Raw genomic sequence first — 8973 nt, forward strand, 5'->3', positions numbered from 1 at the left:
ATTTAAACTATGAGGTTAGACCAGGGGTAGGGAACCTATGGCTCGGGAGCCAGATGTGGCTCTTTTGATGGCTGCATCTGGCTTGCTGCCAAATCTTTAATAAAAAAAATAACGGGGGGTGTGGCCTGCGCTCGGCGGATAGAAGACGTGTTCTTAGCCTTAGAACACGCCTTCTATCCATCGAGCGCAGGCCACACCCTCCTCCGCATCGCATCCAGCATCCTTGGCACCCACCCTACCTTGCCCCTGCGCTCGGCAGATAGAAGACGTGTTCTAAGCCTTAGAACATGTCTTCTATCTGCTGAGCGCAGGCCACACCCTCCTCTGCATTGCATCCGCATCCGGCATCCTAGGGACCCACCCTACCTTGCCTCGCAGCATCCGCGGCCAAACATATTGTATGGCTCTCACGGAATTACATTTTAAAATATGTGGTGTTTATGGCTCTCTAAGCCAAAAAGGTTCCCGACCCCTGGGTTAGACTGTCGTGGTTGGGGTTGTTTTCTCTGGAAAAGAGGTGCTTGCGAGGGGACATGATTACTCTGTACAAGTACATTAGAGGGGATTATAGGCAGATGGGGGTGTTGTGTTTTCCCATAAAAGCGATCAACGCACCAGAGGCCCCCCCTTTAGATTAGAGGAACGGAGCTTCCATTAGAAGTAGCGTAGGTGGTTTTTCACGGTGAGGGCAGTGAGGTTGGGGAATGCCCTTCCTAATGGCAGATTCTGTTAATGCCTATAAGAGGGGCCTGGATGAGTTCTTGAACAAGCAGAATATCCAAGGCTTTTGTGATACTAATATCTACAGTTAGTGTTAGTGGTTGTATATATAGTTTATGTACGTGATAGTATAGATTGGTAAGTATAGGTTGTGTGTGCTGGGTTTACTTGGAAGGGTTGAACTTGACGGACTCTGGTGTTTTCCAACCCTATGTAACTATGTTTTAACTTAGGGAGAGACCAAATAGCAACCTAATCCAACCCACTTGGTACGCATTTGTCAATGAAGGAATGTCTCAATTTTGCAGCTGGGTATTATGGGATATCCGTATTGCATTGCTTGAAAACCTTAACATGAGGAGGCCCTTCCCAGGGACACCATTTTTCCTCCCCCCCCCACTTACACTGTCAGAGGTGGAAGGAAACAAAAGAAATAAGAACTATTTGGCACCAAAGTACCTTCTTGATCCGCGGTTCATGGATTTTAAAGAAAAGAAGAGAAATCAAACCCAGTCCTTCCACTAACAATGTTTGCCTTCTTCTCTTACAACAGAGAGGGCATTGTGCCCAGGTCCTTATTTATGTAGCTTGGATGTGTGACGCTGTGTAGTTCCCCCCTACCCTGTGTGGCTTCAAGTGACTGGCTCTATGGGAAAGCTACAGGTTTGTTAGGGAACTCTTATATACTACTGAGATTCGAACAACTGCACCCTGCAAAACTAAAATGTTGTCTTTAATGCTACTCTACCATTCTTGGCTTCATTTGGGGTACACATTGCCCTCATATTATAAAAGAGGGGTACAAAGGGAAAGTGGGGGAGTAATACCATTGCCTTATGGATACCAGTTTTTTTGAAACTGTACTTTCATCCCAAGCCTAGAGTAGCTCTGTTTGAGGTAGTCAGAACTGACCTGTCTCATATAAGCCTCTTGCCGGTCTATAGTTCCCCCTAGTGGGCAGAGAGATGAACAGCAGAGAGTCAACAAGGTTTTATCAAAGTGGACATAAAACTTCCATAGTCTTGCTGTTCAACCCAAATGTGGCCAGACTAAAATTCCCAGCATTCCTCAGCATATTATCAAGGGTTAAAATTATGATGGGAGTTGTAGTCCAGCAACCATAGAGACAGATGTCCTTAAAGAGCCGGTGACACAATTGATGATAAAAACTGACTCTAGTGTGCTGTGTCAATGTGGTAGGGATATTATATTGTAAGCTTCAGTGGGGCAGGGGCTGATGGGAATGATGTATAATCTAATAAGAAACTGATGCAAAAGCATCTTTCAGTGAGCAGCCTAATGACATGCAAGGTAGGGGCGGGGATGGACGACAGGGCGCCATTGTGTCTCCCCCCACCTACCTCTCTTGAATCCTGTGCTGAGCAAGACAATCAGTCCTAGATCCGAGGACTGTGGGCATTTGAGGATGGCCACAGGGCCAGGCTGGGTCACAGGAAAAACCCAGTGGGCCCTAATCCTGCGGGGGCCCTGGGCTGATCTGGTGGCCCCTACATAGTGTCAGTCTCCCTTCAGCCTGCAAGTGGTGCACAAAGGGCCAAGCCACCGGAGGGCCCCTAGATTTCAGATCTTCAGTATTGGGTGGGCGGGGCTTGCTGTGGCCGCAGAATGTAAGAAGCAGGGCAGAGCAAGAGAGGGTGAGCTCCTACCTAGATCAAATGGATTGCATTACCAGATGGCCAAAGGTGACAGTACATCAGGCATTTTTATTAATCATCCAAATACATTCCCCTCAAGTTCTTCTGCCACTTTGTGGCAATTTTCCATGTGAGGTTAACTAATGTTATTCTCACTACACAAAGCATGCAGCAATACCTATGGCAGGGTTGTATTTACAGTGTTTTACTGTAATCAAAAGAGTTTGCTGGAGGGCACCCTAAAAGGGGCTGTTGGAAGTGGATCTGGCATTAATGTGTCTGTAAGTGCAGTGGTTAGGGGACCAAGAATGGCAACAAACTATAACTGACACTTCCAGTGGTGTCCCACCCCAGCATATTATAATTTGTAAACCCATTCATGCCCTGCTGTGGATTCCTGCTCTCAGTCACATCTAATATATATATTTACTGTTTGATAAGAAGGGTCGTTTGGGAGAGTATACTGTTATAGGGAGAAAGATGTAGGTAGGAGAACAAGAGAGCTCAGCAATAAACATGTTTGGGTGTAAAGAGCAGAAGAGTACGGCTGATGAAACAGATGCAGAGAGAAAGAGGCAAAAAGGAAAGGAAAGAGGGACAGAAAGGAAAGTGCAGGATGAGAAGGGGACAAAAATGTTGAAAAAGAAGATAAAAAAAAAATCTGGGGGGGGAAGACAGATATGCTGAAAAGAAAAGCATGTATGAAAGAGAAAAGGTAGAAGAGCACTGGGGAAGGAAGGTGGCAGTAGAAACATGGAAAGTAGGATATACAGTAGATGGAGAGGTGTTCCATACAGATGTGGGTATAGGCTTATACTTGGGTGCATTTAGTACGTATAAATGGGTACAGTTTCTCTACATTACAAAACAAGTTTGGCCTCAGCAGGATGGAAAACACAAGCTGAGACCATATTGATAATATTTCTTATGCATTTTTGCACATAGAGCACTGCAGGCTGCACTGGTAACTCTCGTTCCTTATCATCTGGGAAAAGTGAGAGGAAGCTGATGTTATTGGGCAAATGTGCAATATGGAATCTTGTGTATTGCTTGTAGCAGTGCTTGCAGCTGTTTAGTAGAGCCTGGCCTTTACCCGTCCTGTAACTTTGTATGTGCCTTTCTGTTTCAGGCTTTAACAACATCTTGGCATCCTGTTATTTGCCATGGAATAGCACTGCAGGTAGGGGGCTGTCTGTGTAATGAGGCTTTTCAGCAAACCTTGATTCTGTGCCCTCCAGCTGTCCCAGGTAAAGTCATCCCTTAGCTGTCACCTAAGGGCCCCAAACCCCACAGTCCCACACTGAACCCCAGTATTCCATCAACACATTGTTGTTAAAGGAGAAGGAAAGTGAAATTTACTGGGGTGCCAGTTTGTTAGGCACCCCCCTAAAAATCTCATTCTTTGTATACCAATCCAGCACTCCTCTTCTGTAAAAAATGCCCTGGCCTGGGGTACTTTCTATCTCAGTGCCACACCAACATTGTGTTTAATCTCTTAATTTCCCTTGTGCTGCAAATGCACAGTATTTTCCTATGTTTGTCTTGCTTCCGTCCCGGGCCAACCTGGCAAATTTAAACAAAATGGTGGGGTAAGTGATTGTCCCCCAGATCTCTCCCTGACTGGCCTATCAGGCTTCTCTTTTGAGATGTGTTTCTTTCTGTGGAGCATTTAAAGACCAAAACCACCAGTGCTGAGGGGAGTAAGAAATTAATGCAAATACAAATACTCTATAATAATACTGTATTTTAAGTCATACTTGACTTCACAGTGTTCTGCCATTTTTTCAGGTGTCTGATTAAATAAACTTTTTTTATTTTGACCTTTTATATATATTTCTGTATGATATTAATGTCACAGCTTTTTTTCTAAAAAAACTTAGAAATGTTTCATTTGTCATCCAATAAAAGGCAGATATGCACTGGGTAGGATAAACCATCCAAACTCATTGGGGGGGGGGGTTCTCATAGGTAGTGCAAGTGAAGATATTTAAATTGAAGATGTAATAAAGGTGGAGGCGTAATTTAAACACCACCTAATTCTGCTAAAAGCATTAGCAATTGGTCAGGTTGTGCCAGTATTTATTTCTTTCCCATAGTACCCATCTCTGCATATGAATAGAACCTCTTGCTGTTCCCTGGATATGGAATGTAAAAGACCTTTTCCCCTGTTGTTTGGCAGGTGCAGCGTTTTGAATCTGCTCATCGGGAAAGGAATGGAGACTGCACACGGGGCAGCAGCTTATATACAACCCACGCTTTCTAATCACCCTTCCACATGGCAGCCTGACCCACAATGCCCTACATGCACATCTGGAAGGAGGCTCACCCATTGGAGGACAGCCAGCTACACTCTTGTACCCACCATCCGCATCACTGAGCAGCACTGCGCCCGTAGCCCACCTTCTTGCCTCTCTGTGCCCTCAAGGCCTATTCCTCAGCACCCAACCTGCAGGCTTTCATCCTAGTGGCATCAGTCACCAATGTATTGTGGCCATCGGTCCCTATCTCTTACCTTCCCCAACTCTCAGTCAGACTCAGTTCAAACCAGTGTTCCTATCCCATTCGTACATCACAGCAGCTCTGCTTACATGGGATTTCCAATGAGCCCTACAAAACCCAACCAGTATCTGTACCTGTGAGAATCCAAGAATGGTTGTAGGAAGATCAAAGATTCAGACCTATTTCAAAGAAAAATTCCTTTTTTTAATTGAAAAAATAAGAATATTTATTGAATCGCGGAGACTTGGGTGCCATTTTAAACAATCTCCAGCTGTAAAAAAGAAATTGGAATAATAAATGCAAGACATGTTTACATTCGGGAAGCCAATCAGTGTACAGGTTCAGAGCAGCAAATGCACACAACTTGTTTGGGCTCATTTACAAACAGCAGGCAAATTTGCACATTGGCAGTAACCTGTAGAAACCAATCAGCGATTGCCTTTTATTCAGCCAGGGGCAGGTCCAACAGTAAAAAAAAAAATCTGATTGGTCGCCATGGGTTACTGCCCAAGGGCAGAGTTGCCTAGTGTTTTTAAATGAGCCCCTAAGTGTCAGCAGCATCTTAGTAAGTCATTTGTATTCTCTAAAGTGCAGTTTACAGAGGTGTGTTATCAATTTGTTAGGCATCCCAAGTGAATATAATCTATAACTTTCAATCCTCTAAAAAACTCTCTGGGTACTTTTTATAGGCCAGTGCCACCACCTTTACTGAATTTTCCAATGATTCGCTGCAGCAATCCAGGACCAGGAAAGGTAGTGTATATACAAAATACATTTTACTATAGTATGCATGTCCCAGACCAATGCAAGGACCCCTCCTGCCCGTTGCGCATCCCCCAAACTTGCACAGATGTAGTTGGCAGGCAGTGAAGGCAGTGCCTGCGCCAAGAGAAGTGGTAGTATCCAATATGACTGAGGCTTCTAGACTTTGCCGCAAAAAAATGAAGATGATTATTGCCATAGCTGTATAAGGGACTCCCCTGGCCATTGGTCGGTAATGCCCATACACGGGCCGATTAGCTGCCGAAACGGTCTAAGGGACCAATATCGGCACCTAGACTCGGCCCGTGTATGGGGACCTTTATGTTTTGCATATGGACCAACCAGTTGTATTGATTCCATGAAAGATTAAAGGAAAACTATACCCCCAAACAATGTAGGTCTCTATAACAATATATTGCATAAACAAGTTCATATGTAAACCCTGCTTCATCTAAATAAACGGAATATGTGGTAATATGTGCTACTGGGTAATCCTAAATAGAAGAATTAAGGGCCGCCTCCTGGGATCAAAGGATTCACAGTGCACACAAACAAGCCAAGGCACACATACATGCTAGGCCCCATCAGCCAATTAATGCACAGAGTTCTGTCTTTTGCTCCCACACTACTTCCTGTTACAGTCAGAGCTGCATTATTTCTGGTCATGTGATCTCTGAGGGAACACACAGTCCATCACCAAAAAGTAGATCAAGGAAAAAGATGTAAAAGGGGCAATATTTACTGATATGTGTATATATAGTGGGTGCTTGTGAGGTTTAGGAAGTTGTTTAACATCTAATAAACCCAGGAAATGCTGGAGGGCTGGAGTTGGAAATTATACATTAAAAATACATAGAAGGCTGCAAAGAATGTGGGCATTTGTAGTTGAACAACATCCGAAGGGTAAAGGAAGTGCCCTGTGCGGCTCCCAGGCAGAAGCAATAAACCTGTAACCTGTGCAGGATTCAGGGCCACTTCTTTGGTTTATCCCCCTGCCCCTGGGGGAGAGTAAGGAAGGGATTCAGGCAGGAGAGGGAATCACTTTGGTGCATGGAATATAGAGTTTCCCCTTCGCTGTCTCCTGCTGCCATATTGCTTTTTTACCTGTATATCAACAAGTTTAAAATGTCTGCAGTCTCTTCCTTCCTATAAATGCCCCCCACCTCAATTTAATTTAATTTCCCCTAGAAATTCCCCTGCAGCCCAGTACTTTATTAATAACAGGTAGAACAGCGCTATTGCAACTTCTGTCCAGAGAGGGCTCCTTTGCTGTGTCTGCCATCACTTGGCGGAGGCAGGAAGTGGCTCTCCCATTGGCTGTGTGTAGCTTTCTCCCATTAGCTAAAGGAACAGGAAGTATTGCCAGTGATGGTTGGAGAAGCTCTCCCATTGGCTAAACTTAGATGACTCCCCCATTGGCTAAACTTAGATGACTCTCCCATTGGCTGCAGGATGCTTTCCCCACTGGCTAAATTTGCAGAATGATTTCTCCCACAGAAAGTCAGCAGAAATCCCACCATGCTGAGCTGTGTGAGACAGAGATGGGTGGGTGCCTGTTGGCTGTTACTGCGTGTGTCTGGGGTCATATTTGTAAAGTCAATCTGTTTAATTTACACCAAAAAAAGTATAAAATTGGTATAAAATTGACTTTATATTATTAAAGCTGCAGCATGTTTATTAGCCCTTTGGCATTTTTTGCATCTATTAAAGCTCTGATGTGCCTATGTATAAACCTGCAGCTACAGAGTTACCCCAGCATTTACTCCAATTTTGCATCTCTTTGTAATTGGTGGGGGAACAAAGCCTTCCTGTCTGTGTTATCTTTCCTCCCTATTAATGACAGTGACATAGAGGGTAACTGTTGACACTGGGTATCGCCTGGCGTATTAGCTTTGGTTTTGCACATATTCTTTCATTTTAATAAACATATAACATGATTAATCAAGAGTTGGGGTTGGTGGGAGAAATGGGAAATGGAGCCTACAAACCTCTCAGTATAGATACACAGAAGTATAAATAACATTTGGTATCCACATTCCTCTGCTATATTGATATTTCCATTTCTCTCTGTATTTAAAAGTGTCTGGTTTATAGGATTTTAAGCTACAAGTGTCAAAGCTGCTATTTCACAGCCACCAACTGTCACTGTGACACTGCCATAAGCCTGATGTGTGACTGAACCATTGTTATGCCCTTAAGTTTAACTGTTTTAACTGTCATTTTGGTTGCTAGAGTGTCCGTTAATTAACGGTTTTTCTCACTTTCATTTCTGGATCAGAGGTAAGTGGAGCGCGCCACACGCTGGGGGAGACATTTTAGGAAAATAATGACATAAATGCAGAAAATCGCTATTTAATGTGCATCACTAGGTAGCGCCTGGGATATTAGCCTTGGGTTGCATATATTGTATCATTTTCATAGATATAAAACATGATTTTGGGAGAGTTGGGGAAGGAGCAGGGGAGCAGGGAGACTATAAAGTAACATTTGGATTTCAGATTCCTGTTTTAATTTAATATTCACATAGTTCTATATTTGCTTGTGATTTTTTTTTAATAATGTGCAGTTTTGGAAATTATTATGGTCACAGTTTGAAATCTCATAGTTTCCCATCCAGTAACAGTCACTCTGACAGTGTTTGGGATGACAATTGGCCACTTGGTGTTCAGGTTTCAGCTCCAATGCTCTTAATATTCATATTTCTCTCTCTGTATCTCACTTTGTACATAAAACTTTCTTCAATAAAAGCTTTTAAGGAAAAAGCTGCCATTTTCCAGCAACTAATGGTCCCCCTGATGCCTCTTGAGGCTGTTGACAGGTGCTTGTTCCAACTCCCAGCATCCCCTATTAGACCTTCAGTCTGTAGTCCTCTAACTGTCACTGACCTACAAGTCCCACCATCCCTTTTAGACCTGCAGCCTGGCCCTTGCCATCTGGTTGCTAGGGTCCCTTTCATCTTAGCAGCATTTCTATGTAGGGTGATCTTGCAGCCAATCCCAATTGTAATATTGGCTGAAACCAATAAAGGTATATTTATCTTTACTATAGAGGTGAGTGGAGCATACAGACACTCATACAGGGGATACATTAACGTGCTCCATCATTCCCAAACCAACTACTGTTCTCTTTCATGAAATCCAAAACAAGTACCTGTAATCCTCTCCCTTCCTTTATATGGGATCCCCTCTGCTCTGAGAGCTGCCATTATTGCTATTTCCCTTCTGTGCAGATTGATAACCCCCCTACCCATGTATTGGTACATCCTGATAAACAGTCAGAATCTCAGTATCCTATGCTAGTAATGATGTCATCACCTGGACTGGTGCAAGTGATAGGG

The 8973-nt window shown here is 43.7% G+C and overlaps 1 long non-coding RNA gene across 1 annotated transcript; it reads left to right on the plus strand.

Annotated features, from left to right (window-relative positions):
• The first annotated feature begins 1138 nt into the window (after positions 1 to 1138).
• On the plus strand, positions 1139 to 5076 carry LOC105947190. The gene is made up of 3 exons (XR_001170601.3): positions 1139 to 1383; positions 3505 to 3555; positions 4555 to 5076. It is a non-coding gene; the product is annotated as an uncharacterized LOC105947190 (long non-coding RNA).
• The last annotated feature ends 3897 nt before the right edge of the window (positions 5077 to 8973 follow it).

This window comes from Xenopus tropicalis, chromosome 4 (assembly GCF_000004195.4).
Source record: "Xenopus tropicalis strain Nigerian chromosome 4, UCB_Xtro_10.0, whole genome shotgun sequence".
NCBI classification, from domain to species: Eukaryota; Metazoa; Chordata; class Amphibia; order Anura; family Pipidae; genus Xenopus; species Xenopus tropicalis.